We start from the raw sequence: 13,482 nt of genomic DNA, 5'->3' as shown, positions 1-13,482 counted from the left end.
TGAGGATCCTTGCAACTTCTGTTGACGTATAACCGCATCAACAACGCAATACAACATAATTGTGTATTTTTTTGCCATTACCTGAGTTCACTCTGATCACTGGCAGACGATACAAACACACTTTGAAAATGTCATCGTGAAAATAAGTCCTACTGCAATTCCGTATGAAAGTGTTTTTTTTTTCTTCTTACTTGGTCCAGCTCCCCCACTCATTTTTATACCTTGTCTTACGTTTAAAAGGAAAAATCCGAGCGAAATGTTAGGATGTAACTAACAACTAGCTTGTTAACTCGCGCGCTCACGGACGGGGTTTGAGATATCATCTGATTGGTTGTCTGGTGTATCAATCAAAAGAAGAGATGGCTGATAGGCTAACGTCGAAATTTCCAAAATAACTCAACTTTATTTGTATAGCGCCGGTTCATGACAATGTCATATCGCCCTGTCACGCAATCTACCAATCGTACCTTAGAGATCGACTATACCAGTCGATCGTGATCGATATATTGAGCACCCCTGATTTAGACTATTAAGAAATAAGAACAGAGGATGAAGCTGAAGAAGCAACACGAAATGCTAACAAGCTTCAGATTATTAAATACGCTTTGGGCTAGCATTTTTTGCACACAAAAGTATGAGCACGCATGCTAATGCTAACATAACAAGGGGCACCTTGTCTTCCCCACCCTATTTTCGAGACACGTGGATGTGATCGCCATGGCAATAACACTTAAACAAAGCAAATGACCATTGCTTTGAATATCGATATGTCTAGTAGTCAGTGAAAAAAAATCCTCCATAAATGTTTTTTTTCCTCTTTGCTTATTGGTTTTGAGCAAATGCATATTTTTATTGTGGTGTTGATTGGAAGAATAAATGCAGACATAGTTCAATGAAGAATTTGTCCTTTTGTGTTAATTTCAGGCTCAAACACACAAATATGACCACATGGTATGCTTTGGTTCAATTATACTTTATTCATGCTATAGATCATCAAATAAAAAACTGAGAGAAACAAAACAAGTAAATTACAAACAGTGATGAGCAAAGAACTCAAGGGACAAGAACGTCTGACAGATATCTTTATCTGAAACGTATTCTCATTCCCCAGCGTAATGTTCTACTTGTGGTGCAACCCCTCAATGTGTGTGTGTGTGTGTGTGTGTGTGTGTGTGTGTGTGTGTGTGTGTGTGTGTGTGTGTGTGTGTGTGTGTGTGTGTGTGTGTGTGTGTGTGTGTGCATGCATGTAGCCCTCAGGCAGGGTTTTGGAAAAGCATTCTGCACTTCCACCCAAGCTTCCCTCCTGCATTTTCTGTCCATTCATTCTCTTTGCGGCTTGTGTGCCACCTTTCATCCCATCTCGCACCTTCGCCCCTGTTCCGAGCACCTCATTCACTGTTTTGTTGCCCGTGTTATTTATGGTTGTGGTGGCCATACTGGTTGGTCATCACGGTGCCAAGTCAACCTCAGATTTTCCGTGGTGAAATCAAAGTGATGATGTGCAGGATGGCAAACGAGCCAATTGGTCTGCATCCTGACATCTTGTAAATGCAGATAAGAGGATGGTAAACTAAAGCTAAACACCTATTATTAGTTGTAGCCTTCAGTGCTTCATTATTCTTCGACGTCCAGGTCTGATTTGACACAGCGCTTCCTCCCCTTCCAGTGCCGCCTGTCTCATTTCCCTCCTAGTAACATTAGTGAGCGCTAGGCTCAAACAAGCAGTCGTTTAATTATTGTCCCTTTGTGGGCAGCACGTTTGTACCACTCATCGTGATGGCAGAGGGGGGGGGGCACAATGTTAATATGCATGGAAAACCTGATAACAAGCACACGCGATCATTCATTGACTTTCGTTCAGCATCCGTGTAAAAGTACAAAGAACTGTCACACAATGACATCAATGGAAACCTGTGACGGCCAATATATAGAATCAAATGGTCTGTATGTGGCATGTGTTTACGTGTGTGTGTGTGCTTGTAAAATAGGCTCATTGTATGGTACAACTCAAGTAGAATACATTCCCGCATTTTCTTTATACGTTGCCTAAGGAGCACATCAAGAGATAAGAAAAGAATGGACTCCGTGTGTGTACTACACAGTATGAGGGTTAGTGTGTATTAATAATAATAATAATAATAATAATAAGAAGAAGAAGAAGAAGAAGAAGAAGAAGAAGAAGAAGAAGAAGAAGAAGAAGAAGAAGAAGAAGAAGAAGAAGAAGAAGAAGAAGAAGAAGAAGAAGAAGAAGAAGAAGAAGAATACATTTCATTTATAAGCGCCTTTCAAGGCTCTCATGGTGACTTTACAGTCACAGGATAAGTTAGATAGCTAGCTTGTTGTATAGCTAATAGATAGCTAGCTAGTCAGCTACGTAGCTATAAGGTAGCTAAGAGATAGCAAATAAATAAACATAGAGGCAAATAAATCAATTCATGCGTGCCTGACAACCTTTTTTTCCTCAAACAAAGCTGGTGTCGTACTTAGAAAGAAGCGCTGGATATCAAAGAGGCAGATGTTTTTTTTAAATTACAACGCCACTTGATCATTTCCTTTGTTTGAGACCATCATCCTTTTTTTTTAATTGAGAGAATTTGTCTTGAGTGAAAAAACACATTAGCTGAAAAAAACACAACATAAATCGTTCAAATTAATCTGTTGGACCAACAGATTACCAACAGTGTTGGTACTTGGAAGCTGAATTATTTCCAGGAATAAAAACCTATTTTGCAATTTTGGCAGGTTTTACGTGACAAATATTAACATGCGAAATATTAGTTTAATCAATATGCTCCTGATAATACCTCAGAAGAAGCACTTAGATTAGCAAGCCGTGGCAAAAAAATAATAAATGACACAAAACATTGCGCGGTGACGGTAATCGGGGACATTAATCCATGCAAGTGAAACGCTCAGCATGCAAAGCGACCGACCACTGTCATAAAATATGCGATTTTTCAGACCTCCGCCTTGTTTGCCGTGAATAGGAAACGTGTCCAATCTCACGCGTACGCAAGCGCGCGTGGCGTCTATGCCAGCGGACATTTTAGGTCTACCCTCCTTGCGCTCATTACTGCCAAACGCCTTAAAATGGTGGCACCTTGAGGCGGCGCGTAGAGAAAACCAAGCTCCTCCTCACCGTTCCCATTGCTTCCCTTCTCCAGCGCGACTCTGCACGACAACACAGGACAGGCCCCCTTTCTATTCCAACCCCGCGCCCCGCATTATAAATATTTAATTCCCAACTCTCTAATAAGGATATTAAGGCGAGTACACCCCGCCCGGGCGTATATGCATGACTCCTTTCTCATCAAATTTACATAAAAGGGCCAGATGCTAATGCGAGCGTAGCAACTGCTGCTCACTATTCTATAAGCACTGCTACCGGCCCTCCAGTCCAAGCACCCGTATAATTTAAATGGCGAACACCATCATATATTTTTCAAATGCTTTGCTGCATGCCAAACGTAAACGGGCCTCCATAGCCCGTGCTTCATGGAAAGCAGATTTGCACTCATGCCGGCGCAGCATTTATTATGCTTCTGTTGGGAGTCCTTTGTGAACCAATTTTCATTGCAAATTAAGCTTCGCATTTCTCACCTGCATTTTTCCCCCACCAATCACATTTCCATATATATATATATATATATATATATATATATATAGTAAAGTCTCGTTATATCGATATTCTCGGGAGTCGGAAAAAATATCGATATAACCGGACTATCGATATATCCGATCCTGCAGCATGTCAATTTTCTCCTTGCGTTCATAGAAATAGTATCGTAATAAGCAGTACTATCGATATAACCGATATCGATATAATGTGACTTTACTATATATATATATATATATATATATATATATATATATATATATATATATATATATATATATATAATATATATAAACCACGCATGTGCTAACTAGCTAATAGCCAGCTAACAGCAAGCTAGATAATATTAACAATAATAATAACATTAATAATACCACACATATGCTAGCTAGCTAGCTAATAGCAAGCTCATAGCTAGCTGTTAGCTAGCTAGGTATATATATATATATATATATATATATATATATATATATATATATATATATATATATATATATATATATATATATATATATATATATATATTTTTAGCCACTGTTTTGTAATTACTCAAAGATGAATAATGCATTAGCACAAAATATATTATTTACAACTTTTTATATGTGAAGACGTACGGAAGCGAATTTCATGGCGCAATTATACTAATTTATTTATACACCGTAGTATTTGCATGATCAAAAGTCAGTGGAGCAGACACGTTCAAGAAGCCATGCATGGCAGTCAGTCATCTTTCGAGCTTAAATATAACGATCGGATTTTTATGCAGTCGGTGTGATGGGGCACTGCTGCGGTGTACCATCACATTTGCACATATTTCATTATTATTATTATTATTTTGCCAAGTGTGTAGTGTACCTGATGACGTGGCCAGTGACGATAGATTTTAAAAATAGATTTTAGGGAAATGCTACCAATGAATACATACGTTATGCATTTACTAAAAGCAGCTTTTTTTCCCGCTTCGGATAATGAAAAATGATGAGTGAGGAAGATTATTAGGTTAAAAAATATATTTTTTTTATGACATGACTGCAGCCAATCAGGATGAGAGCGTCTACTGGGCGAGAAGCACAATATTCTGATTCGATCAAATTACCTGAGGCTTAAATTCTAGACTCTGTTCAGTCGTGAATACTAAATCAGGCAGCTTACTGTGAATCATTTTACACATCTGAGTGCAGACTGGATGATTATTTTTTTTTTTAAGTGCGTTTAAGTGCGAATCCTCCACGACCACTCCATAAAAACACAAGCTAATTCCATCCAAATTAAGTGTGAAACTAGATCTTCTGACAGTAGAGGGAGAACTAACATGTCAGCCATGCACAACCTTGTCAATCATCAGAAGGGGAGGATCGTCCAGCATGGAAGAGCACAGCATGCCCGCTGCTTGCAACAAGACGCTCAAGTGGCCATGCATGATGTCATTAAAAAGGGCCTTGAATACTGCAACATTCCTCTAAAGGACTATTAGAAATCACGGCGGCCACATATGATATTGAGCGAGAGGTTAATAAGATCCCTTTTGATCGGTCGCTAAACCACGCGAGACAACCCCATTTTGTGCCTTGTTTCCTGTATCGGACGTGAAGCTCTGAATGTCAACAACTTCTTCTGAAAGTCGAATATAATCGAGGTAAAGATAACTAATGTGTCTCCCCGCTTCAGACAATGGAGAGGGGGTGGTATTTTGGTTTGATGCTAACAGTATACAGCACACCCCACACACATAAACCAGGAAGCTGGCCCGCAATGGCAGGCAGGGGCTGATGCTGCCATGCGCACGGTGATCTCACCTACCGTTGCCGTGGCGACACCAACCAGAGGGAAAAGCCTTATTGTGTGTACGCATGCGTACGTGCGACGGTTATTGTGACATACACCCGAGCTGGAAGAAGAGGAGGAGGGCCTGCAGGAATTCACATTGTGCCTGGCTTGTTTATGCTTTATTCACTTACTAGATTTTTTTTTCTAGCAGGTTGTTCAATTATGAAGTCAGTAAATTCAAGATGGCGCTTCTAATAAACAATAATAATAATAATAATAATAATAATAATAATACCGCTGCTCACCCACAGAAAAAAACTGATCCTAAAAACTAATAATAATCATCATCATACATTTCATTGATAAGCGCCTTTCAAAACTCTCAAGGTCACTTTACAGTCATATAGGATAAGTTTTTGGTGTGGGTGAGCAGCGGCAGCCACACGCGCCAACGTTCACTCAACCCGGAATAACTCAAACACATATAAAGCTAGCTAGCTAATAGCAAGCTAGATAATAATAATAATAATAATAATAATACGCATGTGCTAGCTAACAGCTAGTTAATAGCAAGCTAGATACTAATACTAATACTGATCTTTTCCTTTCGGCTTTTCCCTACAAGGGGTCGCCACAGCAAATCAGTGCCCTCCATCTTTAGAGGTTTGACCCGCATGATTATTTTGGCCAAGCTTTTACGTCGGATGCCCTTCTTGACACAACCCAATACTAATGCTAATGCTAATGCTAATGCTAATAATAATTAGACCGCGCATGTGATAGCTATCTAGCTAATAGCGAGCTAGATAATAATAATAATAATAATAATAATAATAATAATAACTCACATGTACACATTATGCTTTTATAAATATAAATATAAATATAAATATAAATATAAATATAAATATAAATATAAATATAAATATAAATATAAATATAAATATAAATATCCAAGCCGGAGCTTTTTAATCGTACTTGGAGTCACCGCGAGGGGAACGACGACTGTAAAATGACAAAGAGGTGCTGAAATTGCATTCAGACAGATGCAAAGTTCTACCGCTACGCATGCACTGACTATGTTTTTTTTTCTCAGGCAAAATAAAAGTCCCCTTCTAAGCAGCTGCTATTGTTGAATTCTATTAGTGATGAAGAGCTAACTCAGACTATAGAGGTCATCTGGTCATCAATGGGTGGTGGTGGCCTAGGCTCGCTCTGCAGCCATGAATGCAGTGAATTCATTAGCACTGGTGCACAGATGGTGTCTGGTTGCCTGTCTCAAGTTCAAGTTCATGTCCGGCAGAGAGACAGAGAGAGAGAAACACACACACACATACACACAAACACACACACACTCAAATAGATAGAAAGCCAACACACACACTCAAATAGATAGAAAGCCAATGAGAGAGACCACGCTTAAGCCCAGACAGACAGACGTTGTTGAACGAGACGCAGCTATTGTTCCCTTTCATCAACGTGATGCAGATTCGCTATCTGAAGAGATCAGCTAACTGTAGACACAAAATGCACAGGACGACATTTTGACTGTCGGGTGAATGTAGGCAAAAGTGAATTTTAGTTGTTTTGAATGGCTGAGTTGGAATTCAGATGACATCTTTGAAAGGTTTTGTTGAACAGCTATTTTTTTGTCAACTTTGAAAAAAAACAACCTTGTGTTGCCATAAAAAGCAACAAATGATAAGCCGTCACCCAGATAGAAGCTATTTATATGCTTAGTGAGAGAACTCATGCAAGGCTGTTCCACATTATGTGGAATCCGCAGCGCCCTGTTTTCACAATGCCGAGGAATAGAGTAAGCGCATAAAAGCTTTGCATGTAAAATATGCTGTTTTGCTACTGGATGAATATTAAAAGCACCGTCCACTGTCACCGTGCTTTTGTTACCATTCAAGTCATGTGACGACTAATGTATGTGGTGGTGTGGTGGTCGGAACGGACGGATGAGAATCCCGAACCATATTTACAGTAACGCGGTATACGCCTAGCTAGCAATAGAGCAGGAACACCAGAAGGAGAGGAAAAAAAGGCAACTATGTTTTTCATCAAATTTAACGGTATGAAAAGTGGGTTCAAAACACACACAGACACACACACAAATGCAAAGCTAATTTCTAAAAGCTAACCGAGCAAGCCTGAGCATGCAAGTGTGTGAGACGAGATGCCGAGCCCCAATACATTTTGTCATTCAATTACTTTTCTTAGCTGCTGGGGATGAATCTCTTCCGAATCTTTCCCGCCTTTCAATCAAATCACCGATAATAAAGTACAAATAAATTGAAAAGGATAAACGCTCATAAATGTGAAGGAAAAATACATGAGATAATGTTGCCGCGGGGCAGAAAGAGGCCAATTGCTTTAGCTAGCTATGGGCTGGCATGTAGAGTGACACCCCCACCTACCCCGAGCCCTGAACAGACACACACATAATTAAACACTAGACCCTTTCATAAAACTCTGCTTGGGCTTAAACAGTGACGATAACGCTTGTTTGACTGGTAACAACTCAGGCTCACTTCCTGTTATGTTCTGTCAGGCAAATAACTTGCTTCTATCAAAGAGTTTTAAGGATGGCAAACAATCATGACACTTAAGACCCAATTCAGCCAACTGATGAGAAAACTTGCAGTTGAACGATACAGTGCTTACACTTTTAGGTAGGAATCAAATAAAGCTATTGACAAGCGTAGCGTTAGCCTAGTTCAAATCAAATCGGTAACACTGAATCATTAGTAAGACAGAGGATGTATTGAATGAATGAATGAATGAATGAATGAATACATAAATACATCACGGAATACATGAACAACTAAATATGATGGTTATGATGATGATTATTGTTATGGTTATTATGATTACTATCTAGCTAGATACCTAGCCAGCTATGTAGCTAGCTTAGCTGGCTATCTGTTAGCTATCTGGCTGGCTCACTAGCTATCTATTAATTATACAGCTACCTAGCTAACTGTCTATCTATTCGCTATCTACTGGCTATCTATTAGCCAGTTTTACCGACATGTTCCACATACTTGGCCAAGAAATGGAATATTAATGACAAAGCCTGTTTCCACCAGTGAGGTTGTATTAAATGTGTGCTTACAAAACATTTTTTAGGGGGGTTGACTTCCTCTTTAACTCATTCGCTGCCATTCCTGAATTTATTCGGGAATTAAAAAGTGTGACGTTGAGCGCCATTCCCGAATTTAAGGGTTTTGGTTTTTCTTGCAGTGGTGCCGATAAAGCGCTGGTCCGATCTCTGGCAAAGTTTTCCCCTTCCACGAGGGGGCGGCATTTGTTTTTTGTTCATGTTAGCGCTTTGTTACAGCTTCAGCTGTTGTTAAAGCGCTATATAAATCAATATGTATTGTATTTTGTACAGCTGCCCTAATTTCAAGCTCAGATAACTCCAGATGCATACAAATTTAGGAATTAACTTTTTTTCTAATGAAAGAAGAAAGTCTAAGGTAACTAACACTGCATCGAATGTTTATGTACTCCTAAAACTTAATATTCTGTATGTCCTGGAATTTGAGTGAAAATGACAAAAACCCTGGCATTAGAGTGGGCACATTTTTGCACATTCGCTGACAGTGAAAGAGTTAAAGGACAAACGACGCCTCCAGACAAGTTGTGTCCATAATTTGTAAAATCACTTCAAATAACTTCTGATTTCTACTGAGCGTTATTTAACAAAGATTCCACCGCATATATCTATATTTTACCTTTTAAGACTCGCGCTGAATATTCAGGAAGACTTGTTTTTGAGTTGGTGACGATAACTACCGTGATGGAAGGTATCGTCACCGACTGATAAAGCGACACACAATGGATTTTGGGTACTTTGTTTGGTCTGAAAACTTTGTGTTGATCCGTGTTGATGGCGAAATGAGAAGGAAAACACAATGTTGTGTGTTGCACCACGACTACTATTTGATTCTAGTTGACACAAATTCCCAGCAGACAAATCAGCCCATTTCCAATGGAGCTTGGGCGCCATCTTGTGCATTTTCTGGGACGCTACATTGCAGTCCAGATGCCTCAAAATGACACGGAAGGACTTCTTTAATCGATTGCAAACATTTATGCTTTCCTCTTCAGAACTATTTGAATCATATTCATAACTGGATGAGGAACAAGAAAGCATCTTCTCCGAATCTGAAGGCATTGTTTTGATTCTCGAGCAAGGCAAGACGTCTTGGCATGACGTCACAAACAGGGGGCGGGACCTTCTGAAACTGAAACTTTCTGAGGTGATTTTGAAGTAGTTTTGGGACATATTAGCATATTTGACAATAAAGCTGACTTTGACTTTGACACTTGAAGTCATTTTTATTGGTGTTTTTTATTTGACATAAAATATCAGCCTGTGTGTTTTGGGTATTTTAGATGCTACAAAACGTTTTTCTGATGTCAGTTAGGAAACCAAAAAATGGTGTCGGTTGTCCTTTAAAATGTACACTGTATATAATGTGCTTGACACATTATATAGAGTGTACCTGAAATGGGTTCGCCCCTAAAACACTCCAATTGCCAATTAAAATAAAAACATAACACACACACTCAAGACTCGCCAATCCAATCAAATTGCACAGTGTAGCGAAAGGCCTATGACCCTTGTTGCCGTATGTTCAAGTGGGTCCATATGCAGCGCAAGCCTTTGAAAATCACGAAGACCACGACTAAGATAATGGCCACATCATTATGCATACAACTGGTACAGACGTGAGGCCTTCAAAGACAGTTAGTCTGCCCCACGTTCCCTTCTTTCTTTGGGGATGCAGATGAGTCTGGTGCACTTGACATCTTTTCATGACAACTCCCCCCACCCCTCTCCGACCCCGGCAGCCTTGTCATATTGGTCCTGGTCATGGCATTGCCACTTGCCCCCACCGAGCGTGGGAATGGGATCGTGGAGCCGTTCACATCTCCTGCACTGCGGTTAACGGAATCAATTAAGCTAGCCCGACTAGCCCCCCACCCTACACCATCACCCCCAAACACAGCCACTCTCCCCCATCTTCTGCCACCGCCTTCCTCCTCACACCCCTTGACCCCCTACTCTCCACATTTTGCTACCCCCCCCCCCCCTACATTCTAATTATTAGGCCCTTGCTTAGGGATATCGCCGTCGTTTCCTGCCCTGACTAAAACATGGAGATAAAAAACACTAAATGTCACTGTTTGGACCTAACCCTCCCACACCCTATATCATATAAGCAACCAACAATTAATATTAATGTGGGTCACTTAGTCTGTGGGTAAGTTTGTTGTGTGACAATAAGCATCATACTGTATAGAATGTCTCATACATTACAAAGTTATCAGCAAATAACAATGACAATCAACATATATGATCACATCATAAAGAAAAAAGAAAATGGAGAAATGAACGTTGCATGTCCTCGATGAGTTTGGAAGTGGTTTTTACTTTCGGTTATCTAGCTTTATGACGAGCAGAACACTCATACAGCTAGATAACCAAAGATAACAACCCATTTCCTAATCTTCTGCAATAATCCACATCCACACAACAGTTTTGTGGTCTCCCAACTTTCCAGTTCTTAGAACTGAAATATATTAAAGCATATTAAAAAAAACATTCTGCCTTAAAATCCTTTTTTGTCATTGTCAGCCGCTACAGAGGATGCAATAAAAATCCTCCATGGGAAATAGGGCAAGAAAGAGAGAATGAAAAAAAAAGAAATATAATCCCAATGTTAATGCTACGTTCACTTGACATGAGGCAATATGAGTGAGTTGAAGCAGGCTGGCTACAGTGTGCAGTCATCCTTGCACAGGGGCCCTCATCTGCAATGCAAATGAGCCGGAATCCCACAAAAGGCTCGCTCGCCTCTATTAAGTCGTTGTGGAGCAGCCATATATATCCCGTGAGGCCGGCGAAGAGCCACCACCATGCCGGGAAGGAATGCAAAGGGGCGGAAATCCGGATTTCCCGTGGAAAGTGCAACAACCCAGGATATCAAGACGCAAATATTTCGGATTATGAAATCGGGAGCTTGCTTTTTAAGGGTCTGTATTGTCCGTACACCTCCAATGTAAAGGAGAACGTGCAGCGCGGCAGTCCCGCAACGGAGGTAGGCGGCGTGTATGCCGCCTCTCGCTCGCTCCGTGGAAGTAAAGTGGCCATCCCCAACGTGTGGTGGGGAGGCTGGACAAAACAAAATGGACCAACCCCGGTGAGGTCAAAGGCCTCGGACCACGAGGATGTAAATACGGTGATGTCATGAAAAACAAATTGCAAAATCACACCCCCAGCTACTCCTCCTCCTCTTGCCTTCTAATCCCCGCACACGTCCGAGCTGGAGGGAAAACGTCCGCTTTATGGGGCGAGCACAGCCGTGTGCGTCGTCTTTCTCTGATTTTTTTCCCCTTCTTCGTCATATTTTTACCTCGACAAGAGCGACGGAATTGCGTTTGAACTTGAACTGAGGATGGGCGCGCGCATAAAAGACGACCCGAAAGGAGATAACTCACTGCACAATATAAACTGATTTTACAAACGCAATGTCAACCTCTCGCTTAAATCATTTATCGACTGTTTTTAGCGCATCTGCAGCGTGGATTACGTCGGCAACGTCACCTCCTTCAATGTGCGCGTTACTTCCCATCATGCACATACGCGAGTGAAAGTGTAGTTCAACATCTCCAAAAAGGAGCGAAAAAAATACGCGGACCGTTATAGCGCGTCCGGGATTAAAAACATGACTCAATATCATTAAACATGATGTAAATCAATTAAATTAATCTCTTCGTTAGTGAGCGACAATCAGAATCATGTTTGTCAATCACGACGTGGATTCTCCGAGGGGTCCTGCTCACGTTAATCTCAGAAGGGGGCGGAGTTAACTCGGCAGGTGGAAAAAAATGAGCCAAATGAGGACCACTGCACACTGCCTGATTATATTCATGAAATATTAACACCGATTTTCGAATTTTATTTTTTAGTTTTGGTTATTTTACATTGATGTATTCACAATGTGACACCTTCCACACACACGCGCGCGCGCACGCACGCACGCATACACTCACGAAATGAGAAATAATTCCCAAAAACTCGAATGTACGCAATAATTTACGTTAATTATATTTTTAATGTAATAACCTTGATTTAAGACCTCGATGTCACCCCCTCTTTCTTCAAATTACAAATTACGAGGATCAAATTAGCAAATCCACCTCATTAAGGCTTCGCAACGGGCCTCTCCCCAGCGCGCGTCTACGCGAGCGAGCGCGCGCTCACTCGCACAGAGGTCACGTCATCTCAACGCTTGATTGGAAAATAAAGTTGAATAAAACTCGTACGTCGTTTGATTGTAAAAATACGCGGCTTGGTGCGTGATGGACAGTTTTCTTTGCGATATAACACAGAGTTAACATAAAGCGTGTGATGTTATAAGTTGAACTGATGATTTTCTTTCGTGACATCGAATGACGATTGGCGCTTTACGATTCGCCTCAAAATAGGCTTCACGCATTAATATCAACCGAGAAAAGCTTTTTAAAGAAAAAAATAACCCACAACATATTCTAGCCGTTTGTATCGAAAAGAGTGATCGTACAATGTTACGTTTTGTTGTTTGTTCATTGTTGTACATTCATTTGTTTGTTAAAATGTAGCAAATGTCGCAGAGGCGAACAGAAAACGGCACTTTCGACAGGAAAACAAAACAAGCTGCTACAATCACAAAAGTGGGTCAAAGAGACATTGACAACCAACAAATAATATCCCCCCCCCCCACCAACCAGTCCTTATTAAACAAACACCTGAACATCACAGAAATGTTTTTGAGACAGATTCAGTTCTCTCATGGAACTTTTCTATTCACAAAAAAAACGAGACGTAAAAAGTTGCACTTACTCTCTACGGAGGTGAGTCGAAAGAAATGTGTGGTCCGTGGTGTTTCGTCGTCAAACATGATCTCCTTCAAAATATCCCCTTCAAAATTAAACAAAAAAAGCGAGATGGGGTGGGGGGTAATGCGGACAACACGCCGTGCACTTTGCAGAATAACCTGCATTTGATGCATGCTGCAGCTCCTCTGAGCGCAGTGTGATCA

The 13,482-nt window shown here is 40.6% G+C and overlaps 1 long non-coding RNA gene across 1 annotated transcript in view; it reads right to left on the bottom strand.

Annotated features, from left to right (window-relative positions):
* The window catches only part of LOC148898839 (uncharacterized), a 43,383-nt gene extending 29,901 nt beyond the window's left edge, over positions 1-13,482 (bottom strand). The window contains exon 1 of the long non-coding RNA XR_016114646.1: positions 13,284-13,482. This is a non-coding gene — a long non-coding RNA (uncharacterized LOC148898839). The remainder of the gene's footprint in view (positions 1-13,283) is intronic.

The sequence above is a fragment of the Hippocampus bargibanti genome, linkage group LG04, assembly GCF_051943395.1.
Source record: "Hippocampus bargibanti isolate YZ-2025 linkage group LG04, ASM5194339v1, whole genome shotgun sequence".
Classification (NCBI taxonomy): Eukaryota; Metazoa; Chordata; class Actinopteri; order Syngnathiformes; family Syngnathidae; genus Hippocampus; species Hippocampus bargibanti.
This window is presented reverse-complemented; position numbering and strand designations above follow the sequence as displayed.